Raw genomic sequence first — 19777 nt, 5'->3', positions numbered from 1 at the left:
AGTCAAGGGTGAATATATTAAAAGTGATTAGGACCAAGCATATCTTGTCAAAGTTTTTCTATACTCACGAACTCCAGGAAAGTCGACACGTTGACGTTAAACAGATTCACTTTGCCAATATTATTGCAGATCTTTTTACCAAGTCATTGCCAACGTCAATATTTGAGAAATTAGTATATACCATTGGAATGTAGCAAAAGTTTGATTTGCTCCTATAGTGGCAAAGTATCAATTACCCTAGAAATGGTAAGCCTCTAGAAGCTGTAGACTCCAGAAGTGGCAATACGGTTCAATTGAGGGGGAGCAATTATGGACTTAGTGCACAGTACTCTTTTTCCCTTATGTTTAGTTTTTAGTCCTACTTGGTTTTTTCGACTTAAGGTTTTTAACAAGGCAATAATAGCATGTCCAACTAAGCCACCACAATGGTGTTCCATCCAAGGGGGAGTGTTATAGAATATGGACATATCACACTGTATTAAACCAATTCAAATTAGAGTGAATTTGATAAATGATAAATGTATTATCCACATTCTAGATATTTCAAGATTCATCTACATGTGGATATTATCTAGATGATAATGTGGGATTTATCAAGAAGATAATGTAATTTAAAGATGTATCTTAGTAAAAGATTGTGATAGCCATTGATCTTTAAAGGGTTTCAACTATAAATAGGGTTCACCCCAACCTTACTTGTATCACAGTTATTTTTCATTCCAAGCATTGCTGTAGTAATACTTAAAGAGCATTCTCTCGATATCTCTCTTTTCTTCCTATCTCTATTATTTATTTTACAATAATTATCAATTTTTTTAATATTTAAGTCTTAAAAAAAATTTAATATTACCTCATTAATGAGATGATAGTATTTTGTGAGCTGTAAGTGCATCAATATATATTAGATTGACTTATGGCATTCAAAAAGCATTCAGTATTTTAGAATCAATATATATTAGATTAAATTAGATTAGATAATAATAATAATAATAATATTGAGAAATGAACGAAACAAAAAGAAAATTCCCTTAAAGGATATGCTTGAAAATAACTATAATTTTTTTCTTTTTCATTTTTATATTAAAAACCGTTATACTTTGAAACTAATATAAAGCTTTAAATTTTTATTGGAAAACAAAATTGGTAAGTATCATTTCTCATAAAACTACACATACAATCAACCATGTCTGTATTATGATTGGACAAATAGTTATAATTAGTATACCTCTGATAAAAAAAGTAAAATCTATTATTCAAGTTGTCGCAGTGTATTAAAAATGGATTATGGTGCAGTGAATTGTTATTTGAATCATTTTCTAAATAAAAACCTAAATAATTCACAGTTCATATATAGTACTCCCATTATCATATCAATAAGGCTTACTCTACTTGGAATGCCATGCCAGATGGTCCATATGTCAATTCTAGAGGTGATAACAAGCCAAGTGTGCCAAAATGGTAAAGTCATTATTTGACAACTAATGAAACTCATTTTTTTTTTAAGCTTTTTCATTTTAATCAAATTTAGGATTGATTTGTCTTCTTTTATGGTATCTTAACCTTTGATGTTTTGTCATTTGCCTATTACTAATTCATCCAGAGAGGTCAAATTAGACCCATCAATTCAATTTCCATATATCAGCATAATTGTGCTGTTCCTACCATATAAACATCAATGGACCTACCATTGAGGGTCTATATAAACCTTTCTTGGAGAACAGAAAGAGCAGATCTACTAAAGTTTCAACTTTACCTTTCTTCCCCTTTGCAAAGTAAAGGAAAGAGAAGAAAAATGGAGGGAAGGGGAGTCGGGTCTGTCATGATGGTTTGCTTGGTGTTGGGGCTCCTAGTCGGGCAGTCCACTGCTTCTTTCCAAAAGTGTTACGCAGGTTGCTTCCTTTTGTGTGTTTTTATACCGCCTAATTCAGTTTTCTCTTGCGCTATTAAGTGCCTCAACAAATGTATTATTCCAAGCTCTACTTTGGAAAGCGGCAAAGATACCCAATACTTCTGCAAGCTTGGTTGTGCTACCTCCTTGTGCACCGATCTCAGCTCCAAAGAAAATCCAGGCATGTCCTCTCGCTCTCTTTCTCTCTCTCTCGTATATAGACTAAAGCATAAACATCAAGTTTTCACTTTGTTTTGTTTATTTTAACGCATTATCAGGTGAACAAAAAGTTGGAAGCTGTGTGGATTCCTGTTCAGAGACATGCGCCAAGAAGAACTAATTAGTTACCATATACTTAGGAGACAGTGTTCAGTTTGCGACATTGGTTTTTTTTTAAAAGTCAGTTCGCGATATTGTTTATTAGCCAAATGATTAAATTTGAATGAATAAAACTGATCAATGTTCGGGTTAATGTTACATATATCTTCTTATGTTTTGCAGAGAATATAGTTTTGATTTAAAATGCAGTGAACACAATTAATTATTTGTTTGGGATGGGATATGGACAACATGCATGTCTTGGGTGGCTTCCACAAAATGAATTATTATTTGGAGAGTCACGGGCTCAACTCAAACGTTCCAAATTTTAAGGTCGGCACATATTCTAGTCGGGGACCAAAGTTTTGAACAATGTTAACTGCAGTCTGCAATACTAGATTACAAAAGTTCAAGTGATCAAAGACATTCGGTGCATTAATAATGTTCTGTTTGGTAAATAAGGGTTGAAATCATTAGGAATTGAGTGGTCAAATGCTACAACATGCGAGGATAGTGGTAGTGGGGCTTGCATCCCAACGCATGGTAGGCTCCATATGGTTCCAAAGACAAGCATACTACTGCCCTGTCGCGGCTGCCTATTGTCTCTTTCCGGACAATAAAAATGTACATGCACTAATATAGCAAGTGGCACGTCGACGTACGTATTAACGGGTTGAGTCTGGCCTTTGAAAAGTCAAGCTCATATTCAGTTTGCTCTTCTCATAATATTTTTTATTCAAATATTTAAAATATATTTTAAAATTAAATTCAATTGAAATTAATATATTAAACAAATTTTCGCTACTGTAACGAACTACTTGAATCTCGTAAAATATTGTGCAAGAAACGAACCTTCATTTCTGGATTGTTGTTGGCGATTATTATTGCACTAAGTTTTTTTAACAATATTATGCTCAGTAGTCAATGGACAAAGTTTTTTGTATACTATCTAAGAATTCTAACGTCAATATACTTCGCTTTATACTTTCATGAATTTATTATTCCATAATAAAAAACTTATTAAAATCTATTATTCTCCGTTAACCAACTAACAAATAAATAACTTTATTTTATTTACTTTAAACAATTTATAAAAATTATGATATTAAAAATTATTAAAATTAATAAATAAATTCTTAATAATCACTAATTTCAATTTTTGTATTCAATTTGCAATGTAACCGTACATAAAATTTTACCAATTCGTTACGTAACACGGGTCTTTCTAGTAGCATGATTATTTTAGGATGAAGCCCATAATTAGCAAAACCCAAAATTTTGATTCTAGATTCAATGCTATATGCCTAATTCCTAGCTGGTTTAGACTGAAAAGAACTTTTGCCAAACTTCGACTTAATTAGTTTATTGAATTTAAAATAAGAATTATTTACAAAATTAAATTCTAACTACGTGTATATATATATATATGCTTTTCATTCAATTAATAAACTAATAAAAACTGATCAGAATTCTCTTTATTTTTTTTTTGTTTATTGAAAAAAATAAAAATAACATTTAAAAAGATATTATACGTATTATACGAACACAGTTATGGTAGTAAATTAAGTGATCTTGTTTTGTGGTTATCAAATCCATCAAAAAGAATGATTGAGATTATTTCCATAACGAGAATCAAATTCTAAAGCATATAAAGAAAATACAGCCAGATAATTAGAAGATAAAATCAAACATATATATCTATATCGATCCAATTAAGTCAATAAATCAACTAATGACCCACAGTTTGATTTCTTTTATTTGGTAAGGAATTACAGACATTCTATATTTGAGAAAAAGCTAGATTCTATATGTTTTAAATATTATTAACCAATTAAGGCTACAAATATATGCAGCCGGCTTGTTTTCCTTTCTAGCTTTGTAATTGATCTGTACTTGTCAGAATTTGAGGCATGGAGGGGGAAAAAAGTATCAGGCCAAATGCTATGATTATAATGGTGATGATGCTGCTTTTCTTCGCAGGGCACACAGTTGCAGAGGAAGGCCAAGAATGCTTGGAGGCCTGCTTGGCCGGTTGCGATTTTCCACCGCCACAAGAACAAATATGCATCCGACAGTGCAACAAAGAATGCCTTCCAACCACTGCTACCCAAGGTAGGAAGATGTATGGGCGACTACTCCAACATTGATTTTCAACCGATAAAGCTATTTAGAATTTGACAAGTGCAATTTCTTCTGCTGTAATAACCAGCTTACTCTCAATAAAATCCATTGATTTGGACTAGCTGTTAGTTCTTATTTCGATAAAAAGTCATGATGATTCTCCCTTAAACTGTTGCTAGAGTTTGGGTGTATCTGTTTTAGCCTTTTTCTTTTTTCAATTATTCTCCCTTTACGCGGGAACAAGATTTGCTACAAGATATATAATACTTTTTTTTTTCTTTAAGAGAAAAAAATGTTAACTAAGCATCTGCAGACCCTAATTAAGGTAATATTTATCAAAATGAGATTGCAAATTATAATTAATTTATCATTTTTAAATGATAAAATTAATGTATTCAATGAAAAATAATTTTTAAAAAACATTTTAACTAATTTTAACAAAATGTCGATAGTAAAATTTTGAGTGGACAACAAGGAACTCATCTTCGATTCAGCTTCAGATTGTTGTAGTTTCTTTTTATATAAGTTTTATAAGAATAAGAATTTATCCATGAAAATTAAAAAAAATTAGCCGAGACAATTATTATTGTAATTATTTTTTTAAATAGTTATAACTTTTTCTTGCAAGCACTAGCTTATGATCATTTTTGTTATTTCTAAAAATATAAATTAAGAAATTTTTATATTTGATGATTGTTGTACAATTATTTTAAATTAAAATTTGTCAAGGGAAATATTTAATAAAATTAAGAATAAACAAAGAAAATAAAACAAAATGAGAAAAAAATTAATGGTTAAAAAGTTTCCTACTTTTTTAATTATTTTATTCTTTTTTCTTCTTTCTTTCTCCTTTCGTTTTTTCACCTAAAAATCTAAAACATTTTACTCACATTAGAAATCCAAACATCTAGATCAAATATGTATGCTTGTAAACATTTTTTTCAAAAATAATCTTAAATTGTAAAATTTTTTTTAAAGTATTTGTTTGAAAACATCTAGGAAAAAATGGTAAAGAAATATAAAGAATGGAGAAAACGAAGGAAAATAGCAAAGAAAAAGGTTCAAATTTTTTAAAAAAATAATGAAATGCTCAAAACATATGTTCTTTTTTAATTTTAAAAGACACAAACTGGTTCATGATACTTTTTTTTAATGTATATTTAATTAAAAGAAATTATCTAAAAGGAAGGAAACATAAAAAAGTGAAAACGAAACATGAGAAAACAAATAAGAAAAATAGAAGAAATTCATATTTTCATTTTGACTTTTTTCTCCTTTTAATAAGTATAATCTTCTTCCTTTTTTTCCTCTCTTTCTTTTTCCAAAAAAACCCAAGATGTTTTTATCAATTTTTAAGAAAGTTCCATAGACTAAATGTATATGCTTAATAATGTCTTTTTGAAGTCAGTCTAAATTATATTATTTTTATTGGAAGATATTTCAAAAGAAAAAAATAAAATTAAAGAATGGAAGACAATAAGAAAATTAGAAAAGGTCCAAAAATCAAAACCATGTTGATTTTGTTTTGTTGACCTTTTTGTTCAACTTTTTCTTTTCTTCCCTTTTGTTTTCTTGCCTTTTCAATTTTTTTTCTCTTCTTTGGTTTATCCTTTACATTTTTTTTCCCGATATTAAAAAAAATATTCTTAAAAATCCTAAATTCCCTTTGTACCTTAGAATCAATATATTATTATAGATGCTAGCATTACAAATAAATCCATGATAAATTTTTTGTAACATATTGGATTTCGTCCGTGTCAAGTGTCAAGTAATAAGATAGATTCTGATGGATACAAGCTAAACATTGTTACATGGCAAGAAAAACGTAGCAAAGGATTTGCTAAATTAATTTTTTGTACTAACACCGTGGCAAAATTTGATTCATTGATCTACGGTATGTTAACACGGCAATTCATCTAACTGGCTTGTTGAAGTATAACAGGAGAGGAACTTAATCCACAACGAATTACCAATTCACAATTTAAGCTAACTTTATCATTGTATAGTCCGATATATGTACGGATGACAGAAAATAAATCACATCCTCTCTCTTAATTTCTCAATAAGGATCATCAATAGCATAAATTCTTGCCTTTTTTAAGCAATAATTGTAACAAGCATTTTTATAGCTCTCTATCATCTGCCCACCACAAACACAGTCATTACAAAATAGATGTTATTCTAATATTTGGAGAAATATAATAAAAGGGCCAAAAGAAAGGCAGACATTCGTACCAAAAATAAAAACTTGTTATTAGTGTAATCATAGAGCAACCCTAAAGGAATATCCTTGCATCTTTGACTACAAAATTCTGTAACAAAAATTATAAAACCCTTGAATTTTTCCTCCTTGGAGTATCTTATAGCACATTGCGCATCACAAGGGCTTTTGGGAGGTAGTTGGGTTTGTCAAACAATGTATTGATAAATAAGTTCAGGAAGATGAGAAAAATAAAGGGAAACAGAGATCCCAAATTGAAGAAGAGATGAGAAATGCAGGAGGTTGGATACAGAAGAAGACTAGACAAGAAAGAAGAAATAGAACGCACAGTTTCATTTAATCAAGAAACGCGTGCAATGATCGTTGAAAAAGTTGTTTACGTATTTAAATGTTAGGGTTTTAGTTAAAGCTGAAATTAATTAAACCCTTTTTTTATCTTTCTCGTTAGCTGAAATACATGTATATATACTATCTATACCTTTGATTTTTGTTATTAGAGAACGTACAAACATTCCTTCTCATTCTTTGCGCCATCTGATAACTCTATTACATAGAGTTATCTTATGCATCTTTGAAACCTAAAATTGAGCTAAGTCCTCTAGTTTAAGTAATTCATAAGTAATTTTATGTTTAGTAGTAATAATTTAATTTATGTAATGACATTTATCATTTGTGTAATTTCAATCAATTTCTTATTAAAATCCCTCATTTCAGCCTCTAATTAATTGAATTTTTGATATTGAAGGATGTGCAAGTGTCATGTGGTGGTTTTTTAGACCACCTCACCATGCGACCTTGGATTCACCTTTAGCTCGATTTCGGAACCCAAGTCAGCCTAAGGTATGCCTACCAACTGATCTTTAAGGCCACAAAGACCAAGAAGCACACAACATGCAATATTTAATGCAAGCACACCTACCTTAGCACTAGGCTTCTGCCCAACAAGCACTTGGCATGCACAGCCAGCAACACAAGGCTTTAAGCCAGTAGGCTCACAGCACACCCACACAACAGCACCAAGCCTCAGGCTAGCAAGCAAGCACACACTCAACAGCACAAGGCCTTAGGCCAGTAAACAAGCATGAGGTAGAAGATTGAAGAAAAAAGAGGAAAAAAGAGAACTAGAGAGTATTTGAGAGTGAAAATCTTGTATTCATTAAGTCATCTATTGTACAAGTGATTTACAATGGCTATTTATAGCCAAAATTCCCCTTAAGATTCAAAAGGCTATACAAGACAGTTTTAAGCAGGACAATTTGAATACAGGCAATTCTGGCCATTATAAGGGCTACAATGGTAGGCCGGTCCAGTTTTTGGGCAACCCACAAGCATTCTACCCTGGCGTTGTGCAGGCTGGCTCACCCAAGTGCTAGTGATGTGCGCTCCTCTTGTGCAACTTGCATTTGCCCCATGCTACCAAGCAGGGGTTCTCTCCCAACAATACTTCCCCATATGTTGACACTCCGAAACACCCCAAGGCCTCATTTAATGCTCTAAACTGTGGTTCGTGACACCCTCCCCTACCTAAGCTGGCAACATCCTTGCTGCTGTGTGGAAGGCATCGATCCGATCTAGAATTGTCATAAGTTTTTCAAAAACTCCCAATTGGCTTCACTCTCAAGTAGTCCCTTCCACTTCACAAGGTACTCATGTTGGGACATGTGGTGCTGTCGTTTGAATACGTTATTAGCCAACACCTTTGCCACCTCCCTGTCATATGCTACCCGTACACCTAATAAAGCCCGGTGGCTCACCCCTCAGCTAAGGTCTCTCTCATCACCATGGTTAGGCTTCAACATACTGATGTGGAATACTGGCTGCATTTTTAGCTTGGGCAGCATGTCCCTTGTAAGTCACCTTGTCTATCTTCTTAACCACCCGATACGACCCCTCATACCTTCGAACAAGGCTCTTGTGCAAGCCCTTGTTCTTCAAAACAAAATGTAACTTGACCATTACCATATCCCCCACACTAAAATAAGCCTCCCATCTAGTCTGATATGCCCACTGCTTTACCCTCTTAGCAACTTTATGGAGACAAGCCTAGGCCAAGTCACACTACTCTTGTTAGCCCTTGGCAGTTCTATAAGCACCTAATGTTGGACTGGTATAACCTACAGCAATGGCACTAGGCGTGTGTGGCTGCTGTCTTGTCATAATCTCAAACGGACTTTAGCTAATAGACTCGCTACGTTGCAGGTTGTGCAAGAATTGGACCATGTCAAGCCACCTCGACCAGTCGGTCTATCTACTTCGCACAAAGTGCCTCAGATAGCGCTCTAGCAGTGCATCTGTGAGACCTTGACCTCTATAGGCTCGTAACTAGGTATAGACACAATAACACATGTTAGGGGTAGTTTCATCATTTTCTTTAATGAGCTCCCAGAAGAAAGTTTTAGGATATTTTAAGGTCTAAATAGGCATAAGACCTCATAAATAATGTAAAATCCGACCCTATAAATACATGTCATGACATACATGCACTGAGTAGTATGTTATTATGCTAGGAAAAGCACCTAAGAATAGACGAAACTCGGTATTGTACCTAATGGTACACTTGAATTGATTTAACCTCGAACTAGTTCAAATAGGAATTGCATGATGAAATTTAATATTTTATAGTCCAGGAATGACAAAAATGATTGTTCGGAGTTCGAGGGTTCATTTGGGGTAAAATTGGAAATTTTGATGTTTAAGGGCAAAATCATCATTTTGCCACCTAAGATAATAATTTGATCATGGAGTGAAATTTTTTGACCAAGATTAACTATTTGGAGTATAATTTAATGATAGGAAGTGAAAAAGTTTAATTCTGGTGATTTTTGGAGTGTGGGGGCAAAATCGTAATGTTGCCACCCACGGATAAAATTTGAGATTTTGAGAGAATTTAGATTAAATTTGACAAATTGGAGAATGGTATGAGTATAAGGGATGAAAAATATGTCTATGGGCAATTTTTCAATTTTTGGGGCAAAAATGTAATTTTTCACTTTTACGGGGGTAAAAGTGTAAATTTCAAAAATTACTCCACCGAGACTTTGGATGAGTCTGAGAATTTTATCTAAGCTATGAATATATGAGACAAGTGTATGGTGAAAATTTGAAAACAAATGGATGAAATTTTAAAAATGGGCTAATGGGAAAGTGACATGTGGCATTTTTTTACTGAAATAATATTATTTTAATAAAAAGTCAGCCCATTTAAACCCAAATTTTGAGTGCTGGCCGGCCATAAGGAAGAACAAGAGAGGAAATAGAGAGGAAAGGAAGAAAAAAAGAAAAACCAAAGAGAAACAAGAAAATTCAAAGGGAAATTCGCGTTTTTCGCCCGTTTACGCGTCTAACGGTAAGATTTTTCGATTTTAGCTTGATTTCTACCTTTCCTATGCCTTTATTTCCATTTATCATGCTTGAGGAGAGAGATCAAAAAGTGATATCAAGGGCTGGACGAAATTCTAGGGGAGAGAAATTGAAATTTTTAGGTTTTGATTTTTAGTTAAATTGATAGTTTTAGTTAGTTAAATGTGTTTAGAAATTAAATTGGGCAAGAAATCATTAAATTTTCACAATACCCACTCTTGGCTGGATGCTCAATGCTGTACAATGATGATGAATTGATTTTATTCTAAGGAAAATGAAGAGAAAATGATGAAAAACGATTAAACGTGATAGAAAAACAAAGTAGAAAATTAACCGAGTTAATGTCCCATTTTTGGCCGAATTTTCCAAGGAAGGGAGTGAGCTGATTTTGTTGTTTTTAGAAGGTTATTGGCTGATATTTAATGGTTAGAAATGTTGGAGAGAGAATGGGATGATTTAGAGCTAAAATGGAGCGCGTTAGCAATTTATCGGGCAAAGTGCCAAAAATAGGTTAATACCGCGTTTAAGCCGTTTTAGGCTATTGCATTTCATACCATGCATTAGTATAGGATTTAAGTTAATTATATAGTGATTTAGCATCAATGTGATGAATTGTGTAAATTTTTGTAATGTGTCTAGGAGGAGAGCCTTCCGGAAAAGGCAAAGAAGTCGTACCCGACGAGTAGTGATCGGGGCGCTTAGAAAGCTTTTAGTTTGTACAAACGGTGAGTAAACTTATTATTATTGTAAATTATCTAGAGTTTATTTTTAAATGCCCTTTATGTATTTTATGAAATGAAAACGAGATTAAAACGGGATTTTTGATGTTTTAGGAATAAATGTGACAAATAAAAATATATTGTATTGATTATGAAATTGAGTAATTGGAGGCTGCAAATTGACTTGAAAAATATATATTTTCCTAGGAATGGCTTATGAGAAATGAGTATATGTGGCTATATTTTGTGAGTGCATTGGGAAATTTATGTAAGTTGTTTTTACTATGCAGGCTGGATAAATAAATAAAAGCCACGTTATACTGTCGAAATTTTATTAAAATTGGTGGGTTAGTCACTGCAGTGACGGGTTTCCGTGGACTGCCTATTAGAGGGGCACGGTAAACCCAGTTATATAGTTACTCCGGTTGTAGAGGCGAGGAGGGTAACTCCCGGGGTAGTATTAGAGCTCACTTCACGTCGAACCCCCACGTGAATGTGTAACTCGGCCAACGCCAAGGAACGGCTGGTTTTAAAAATAAAAATGTGTTTCACGTGTGAATATTTTAACACCCTTGGCGGACTCGGTTAGATGCCTCGGCCAAGGTATCCCCGAGGATTAGTTTTGGCTTGAGCCTTGTTTTAATAAAAGACATAAGCCTTAACAACTGTTTTGGTAAATTACAAATATTTTATGGTTTAAGAAATAAATTGAAAACATTATGAAATGGGTTGAAATTTGTTGTTTAAACTTGCCTCCATTTTACTCGCCTTTAGATATTTATGATAATGTCTGTTTACTCATTGGGATTGCAAAATCTCACCCAACTCCTTTCCACCCATTTCAGGTTCAGTATAGACTGTAGATAGCTGATCTCATCGAGGACTACCATTGGATCTGCATTTTCCAAACCGTAGGTTCACAGTCCTCTTTACTTTTGTTTATTCGGGGGCCCTCTTGTTATTGTAAATTAAATTAAATATTTTGGCTTACTGTATTTCAGTATGTATAAATTTATTTAGCTTTTACGCTATACAAATTATTCACGTATAACTCTATAAATATTGTTTTATAAGAAAATAGAATATTTTCCTTAATATTTCTTTTATTTTCTTATTATATTCAAATAACCGTAATTTCGTTTTAAATGAAGATTTTAGACTTTTAAACTCATTTTGAATATGAATTATGTGTTTTGTACTTGTATATTACGTTTTAGCCAGTTTTGAAATTTTTGAAAAAAAAATGACCAAAATACCCCTGTGTGGCGAAAATTTTATTTTGATTTTTTTTATCTAAAATAGTGTATATTCTCTAAAAACTAGATATTTAACAAGGATTGCTCATAGGAAAGGAAAGAAACTGATATGTAAGCCTTGCGGGGTTCTGGTTGGCATTCTGGATAATGAGTGTCAATCAGGGACGTTGCGGCGATTGTCATGGGCCTGAGGGAGGTTCCGGGTCGTGACAAATGATGTGTAATGATGAAAACATGAAGAAAACTAGAAGTGACAATAATTTTCATAATATGGGTAAAATGGTCATTTTGCACCCCGAGTCAAATTTTTTAAAGTTTTACAAACCCCGAGCATGTCTAGACCATTATGGACTTGGTCTCAGTGTTAAAAGAGTAAAAAGATTGCTACCTAGTCAAGGGTATTTTCGTAATTTCAATGGAATGGATAAGCTTGGGCTATAAATATCTTTCTTCCAATATCTTCTTCTCCCATTTTCCAGCAGCTTCTTCCTCTTCCCCTTTCTTCTCTTTCACGTTGCTTCCAACCTCCATGGAAGCTTGATATGGAGCTTGCATGATTTTCTCTCTCTAACTCTAGTTTTCATACCTTTGTGCCCTTATGACTAAAACCCTTGTATTCTTCCACTCTCTCTCCTTAAAACCCTTGAAAAAATCTTATTTCTATACTTTCTCTCACTAGTTGGGCATTTTAAAGAGAGAAAGATAGAATTACCTCTTTTGTGTGGAAGCTATTGGAAGAGAATTCAACTACAAAGAAACCCTAGGGTGAGTGATTAACTAAGCTTGATTTTTAGTTGTGGATAATGGCTTGTAATTATGAGCTGTTTTATTGTTGAGGATATTCATTCATTTTATAGTGATTTAGATAGTGAACATAGATAGCCATTTAAAGTGGCAATTGAAAGCTAGCTAAGAGATAGCTTTTATGGTTTATAGTATGTGAATTGGCCTATAGCTGATGCTAATGTGATTCTAGGTTCTAACGAAGCCCCATCACCCCAATTGGATCATTAAGGGAATTAGAGTCAGCTAAAGGCTCTACAATCAACCGGTGAGTGGACTGTCTATCAAAACTATTTTGGGAATGTGACTGTTTTGTACAAAGTGTTTGAATGATTTTATACAACTTTTCTTAAAAAGGAGTGCCTTGGGAACAAGCTCTTGAGAAATGGTTTATGTTGTGATATGTGGCTATTATGGATTCCTATACTGCTACATTGTGTTGATATATATGTATGTAGGAATATATTGTTGTGTAATTATATTGACTCGGCTATGTGCGAGTAGGGAGTGCGCATAGGCCGATGATGACTTGGTTATGTGCGAGTAGGGAGTACGCATAACTCAGTGATGACCCAGCCATGTGCGAGTAGGGAGTGCGCATGAGCTGGTGATGATGAGACGGTGTGCATGATGATGATGGGATGGTGTGCATGATGATGATGAGCATATGTATATATATATACATATGTAATTATGTGTGTTATAGGAAATTTATGAGTAATGGTATATGAATGTAATGCATGTGAAATTTGGTATGTTAAACTTTGAGAAATTATTATGTGTTTCATATTGGTTTTGGATATTTCAGTAGGGTGGTTTTCTTTAAGAAGTAAGTGAAATTTTCCTTTGGTGCCCTGTTTCTCGCTACAGCGAGAAACTCTCAGGTTTCTGGAGAGTGGCTAGCCGGAAACTCACTGCAGCGAGAAAATGCTGTAGCATTCTCGCTGCGGCGAGAATGAATATCGCTGTAGAGAGAAAGTTTTTGTCTTGGAGTAGAAATTTCGCTATAGCGAGATTCATTCTCGCTGCAGCCAAAAACCTTCTAATTTGTCTCCCATCTTGTCAAATTGTTGCCCTATTTTCCACTTCTTTGCTACCATATTTGAGCATGGACTCCCAATATTACGGAATAAATGATTTAAGTTCAAATTGAGGAGGTTTGATGAGAAACCCTCAGCCAGTTGAGAAACCCTAGTTCTGCTAATAACTTAAATCCCAACATCGCTGTAGTGAAAATTCATTCTCGTTGCAGCGAATGCCTTTCTGCTGTAGTGAAGATTCATTGTCTCATTTGACTTGCTTGTGTATCACTGAAGCTTTCATTTTTTTCAAAACTTTCGTTTCGTATGGATTCATGATTTTCAAATGATTAATCATTTAAGGGTTCAATGAGAGGATTTTAATAAGAACAAAAACAAATTGCATTGTTTTGAAAAAAAAGAATGTATCATGATTTCGTTAAACATTCCTTATGGTATGCTTGTTCCCTTCCTTGTTCACTCACTAGATTTATACTCACTGTTTTCAGATCACGAGGTAGTTGGTAACTAGGTCGAGGTGCCCTTGTAGACTCAACTATTGGTAGGTGTCTCGGCATTCAGCAGCTGTACATTCGTCGAGTTTCTCCGCTGGACATCAAGTCTCCTTTTGATATGTATAGACAACTTAATGTAAATTATTGGAATACATGTTGTAGACAATGTATGTATATTTTAAATAAGTAATGCCGATACGAATTGGCAATGTCTATCACTATTTTGTTTTAAAGTTATAAAATGTGACTTAGCAATAGTTGATGGAATGATGAGTAGGATAAATAGATAGGCTTGCTTGGGCCTAGTGGACTACGTCCATTGGGCCCTTGCACCAGTCATGGCCCGAAATTTGGGTCATGACAGCATCCACCAGCTCTGTCTACCCATCGGTCTGTAGGTGGTTGTTGGTGAAAAAGCATAGTTTTGACCCCAACAATCTAAACAGCTCTGTCCAAAACTTTTCGGTGAATCAGCCATCCCGATCACTAATTACAGTTCGAGGCATCCCCCAATATTTCACAACATGCCTCAGGAATAACTTAGCAACTTCCTTAGTGGGACATTCTTTGGTAGTCAATATGAAGGTAGCATACTTAGAGAACTTGTCTACTACCACCATAATATTGTTGAACCGATCTACCTTAGGCAGCCCCATGATGAAATCCATACTACCACTGTCCCAAGGTTTCTCTGGCATCAGCAATGGGCTGAGTAGACATCTAGGCCTCTGCTGCTCAACCTTGTCTTATTGACACACTAGACAAGTTTGGACATATCCCTCAACATCTTTAGCCATTCTCGGCCAATAGTAGTCAGCACTCAATGGTGTTATGGTCCGATTTACCTTAGATGCCTTGCCCAACGGCTATCATGGCACTCTTTTAATAGCAATTTTCGCAGTCTGCCATGTTGCGATACATAGAGTCTATTGCCCTTGGCATACACAAGCTCGCCACTCACCTAGGACCGTCTGGTCTTGCCTACCGTGGCACTCTCCAAGATAGATTGCACGGTAAGGTCATGTCTCATGCTTTTCTAGATGCGAGGTAGCAGCTCTGCCTGTACCTCACTAATGGCAACTAGTGTGGCCTTCGTCTCAGTGCATTGGCCACTAAATTACTCTCGCCCAGCTTGTATTCCAACACATAGTCAAATTCAGCCAAGAAGTCCTGCCATCTAGCTTGCTTTGGGCTTAGCTTTTTCTAACTTTGGAAGCAAGGCTTGGCCACATTATTGATCCGAACCACAAACTGAGCCCCCAACAAATAATGCCTCCATGTCCACAAACAATGGACCACATCCGACATTTCCTTCTCCTAAACCATATTACTTCGCTCAATATCTTCAACTTTCGGCTCTCATAAGCAATAGGATACCCAACTTGCATCAGTACCCCTCCGATGGCAAAGTCGTTGGCATCTGTGTGCACCTCTACAGAGCATGGTCTGGTAGCCCCAATACCAATTACTAGCACACTACATATTTCAGCTGATCAAATGCTTGCTAGCTCACTAAATCCCATACCCACACCCTACCTTTCTTCAGCATATCTGTAAATGGTGTGGTAATGATCGAGTATCCCCTAATAAGCCTTCTGTAGTAGTCGGCCAACTCTAGAAAAAACCTCAACTCTTTCACCTTGGTGGGCGACTCCCACTCTAGGATAACACTAACCTTATATGGGTCCATCTGGGTTTTCGCATCCCCCATAATGTGCCCTAGAAATAGCACCTCATGTAACCCAAAATAGCACTTTTCCTTCTTAACACACAACTCATGCTATCTAAGAACCTCTAAAATTAATCTCAAGTGTTCAACATGGTCATGCAAAGAATGTCTATAGATAACTAAATCATCAAGGTAAACTATCGCAAATTTATCAAGAAACGATTGTAATACCTTGTTCATCAAAGTGGACAACATTGTTGGGGCATTTGTCAATCCGAACGGCATAACTAAGAACTCATATAATCCATACCAAGTTACACAAGCAGTCTTAGTTATATCCTTTATGGCTAGCCAAACTTGGTAATACCCGAACCATAGATCCTATTTAAAAAAACAACGAGCACTGCCTAACTGATCAAACAAATCGGCTATGAGTGGGATGGGGTATTTGTTCTTGACCGTCAGCTTATTCAAAGTTTGGTAATCTATGCATAGCCATAATGAACCATCATGTTTCTTCTAAAACAAAATCGGAGCACCAAAATGAGACTTAGATGGCTTGATGAACCCAGCATCAATCAGCTCCCTAAGCTGCTTTTTAAATTCTACCAACTCTAGCAGGGCCATCCTATATGGTGCCTTGGCTTGTGGTTGAGCCCTTGGCACCAGTCTACTTTAGGAATGGGAGGTAAATGCCTCAATAACTTGGGAGGCATCACGTCCTGAAACTCCTCTAGCACCTCAAGCACCTTTGTCGGAGCCTCAATCACGTTGTTTGAGGTATCCTCCAAGCTCAACACAGCAACAAGGGTCTGCTCACCATTGCCCACGCTCCTAGCTAACTGCATGGCAAACAACATCTTAGTTTACTAAGCATGCCCTCGTCTGACTGACACTACACACTACCCCTTTTGGTCTAAAAGACATATACAGTCATTATGCGGCACAAGCATAGCCTGAATTCAGTCTAAAAATTTGATCCCCATGACCACCTCATAATCGTCCATCAAGATCACCTCTATATCCTCAGCCACATGCCATTATCCTAACTGCACATCTATCCCCTTTGCAATGCCCTTAGTGCACACCTTTTTAGAGTTTACAATCTTAACCCAGCCTTCAGCAATGTCGACCTTAATGCCTAGCTTGGTAGCACCTTGTTCGGACACAAACAAGTCGAAAGCACCCGCGTCTACTAAAGCCTCAACATGTTCAATGGCCACAATCATATCCGCATACATGACCCCCTTAGCTAGACTGCTAGTCTTGTTCATTACCCTCAGTAGCATTGAACCTAACTTGACTGCCTCAACCGGTTGTTGCTCTTTTTTCGAGGTGATTGCCACCAACTTGGAGCGCTTAGGGCAATCTCTAACCCAATGCAGGCCGTCACATAGGAAACAGCTCTTAGGCTTGTCCTCTTTGTTTCTGGAAGGCTTCCCCTTCCAAGTAGCCTTGCCTTTCCACCATTGCTGTGGCTTACCATCACCATTATCCTTGTCCCTAGGCTACTTGCCCTTGTCTGCCCAGTCCTTGCCTTTATCCCTAGGCTTGGCAGGCACAAACTTGTCCTTGTCTAACCGAGAATAATCTATTAAACTCTCAGCCACTACCATTACTTGAGTGAGGTCCTGCACGCCCTTTCTCTGCAGCTCTTACTTGGCCCATGGCTTCAAGCCATCCATGAAGGCAAAGATAGCCTCTCTTTCCCTAAGATCACCTACTTGTAGAGCCAGCTCATTAAACTCTTTGACATATTCCCGAATTTCCCCACATTGCACTAACCTATGCAACTTACCCCTAGCCTCGTCCATTGCATATTTTGAGTAAAATTGCTTGCATATCTGACTCTGAAAGTCAGCTTATGTGAGCATCAACATTCCCCTAAGCCTATCATCTCACCAATTGTTTCACTAAAGCAATGCCGTGTCTCCCAAATACATGGATGTCGCGGTGATCCGGCAATCATCCATAGCGTTACCAATGGCCTTGAAGTACTGCTCTAGCCCCCAGAGAAAGTTATCAATTTCCTTGGCATCTCTTTGGCCATGGAATTCTCTTAGCTTCGGCACTTCAAACCTCACGTCTGGTCCTGCGGCAGCCCTTTCGCTACCTCTGACTCTTGCCGTGTGGACTTACGCTCTCAATTCCTCCATTTCACCCTTTAAGATTTCCAGCACACTCTCAAGCTAAGCATTTCTCTCAGTCACTGCCTCAAGGGTTTCCCTCACCATTTCTTGAACCTCTCCTTTGAACTCCTCATCCCAAGCATTGAGTTCATCCATGTGCTCCTCCTGCACATCAAGGCAGTCTTGCATCTCGCTTACTGTCACTTTTACCCTAGACAACCTAGCATTGAGAGTAGATATGAGTTCCCGAAAAGTAGACTTAACCCTCTTACCGACACTAGTTTCCTTTCTCTCAAGCCCGAGGTTTGGCAAGCTTGACCCACTAGTAGTCATTTCTCACCTTAGATCACACCTCTTACTCGGTTGCAAACTAGGGCTTGCAATTGATTACAAACTAATTGCAACTGACCCAACAACCAGCTGTCTCCAACAACCAGCCGTCTCTCAGTTGATTGCAAATAGCTCTGATACCACCGTCATGTGTTGATTGTTCAGACCACCCTACCGTGTGACCTTGGATTCATCCTTAGCTTGATTTTGGAACCCAAGTCAACCTAAGGTATGCCTACCAGCTAATCTTCAAGGCCACAAGGACCAAGAAGCACACAACATACAATATGCAATGTAAGCACACCTACCTTAGCATTAGGCTTCTGCCCAACAAGCATTTGGCATGCACAGCCAACAGGCTCACAACACACCCACACAATAGCACCAAGTCTTAGGCTAGCAAGGAAGCACACACTCAGTAGTACAAGGCCTTAGGCCAGCAAACAAGCATGCAGGAGAAGATTGAAGAAAAGAGAAGAGAAAAGAGAACTAGAGAGTATTTGAGAGTGAAAAAATTGTATTCATTAAGCCATTTGCTATACAAGTGATTTACAAGGGCTATTATAGCCAAAATTCCCCCCCAAGATTCAAAATGGCTATACAAAACAGTTTTGGGTAGGACAATTTGAATACAGGCAGTTTAGGTCATTATAAGGGCTACAGTGGTGGGTCAATCCAAGTTTTAGGCAGTTTGACTCATTTGGGCAGCCCACAATAGTCTACCTGGGCGCTGTGCAAGCTGACTCGTCTAGGCCACCCACAGGCAGTTTGCTTAGGTGTTGTACGGGTTCGCTCGCCTAGGTGCTAGTGATGTGCGCTCCTACTGTGCAGCTTGCATCTGCTCATGCTACCAAGTTGGGGTTCTCTCCCAACAATACTCCCCCATATGCTGGCACTCTGAAACACCCTAGGGCTTCTTTTAATGCTCTGAACGGTGGTCCATGACGTAAAGACTTGGAACTCAAATGGCAAAGAATGGTGCAAGTAACTTAAGAAAGGCCTTTGAACATCGAGATACAGAACTCCAATTGACATGATTCTTGGACCTGTAGAAAATTTAGAAGAAGAACTACAATTTTGATGTTTTACACTTCACTCAGTTAGGAAGAGATCATGGTCAAAAATGAAAAGGAAGTTGATTGATTGTAGTAGACTACAATCAGTGTTGACAGAAGCTCGGGCGTCTAGGCATCAAATGCACTGTCCAGCATGTTCAAACAAGTCACAAAATAGAACCTTGGGGGCCTGAGCACCAGCCTTTTGGTGCCTAAGCATTGACACATAAGTCTGCACATTTTTTGCCATTCGATTTTACATCAAATGGTCATCAAAAGGGATATAAATACAATCATTTTTTAAGGCTAAAGGGGGTCATCTTGAGGAGTAATGTTGTTCAATTTTCTACTCACGCAAGTGTACCCACAGAGAATTTAATTAATCCTTACAGTT

This window comes from Theobroma cacao, chromosome 6, assembly GCF_000208745.1.
Source record: "Theobroma cacao cultivar B97-61/B2 chromosome 6, Criollo_cocoa_genome_V2, whole genome shotgun sequence".
NCBI lineage: Eukaryota > Viridiplantae > Streptophyta > Magnoliopsida > Malvales > Malvaceae > Theobroma > Theobroma cacao.
The sequence above is the reverse complement of the archived record's forward strand: the minus strand, read 5'-3'. Positions refer to the sequence as shown.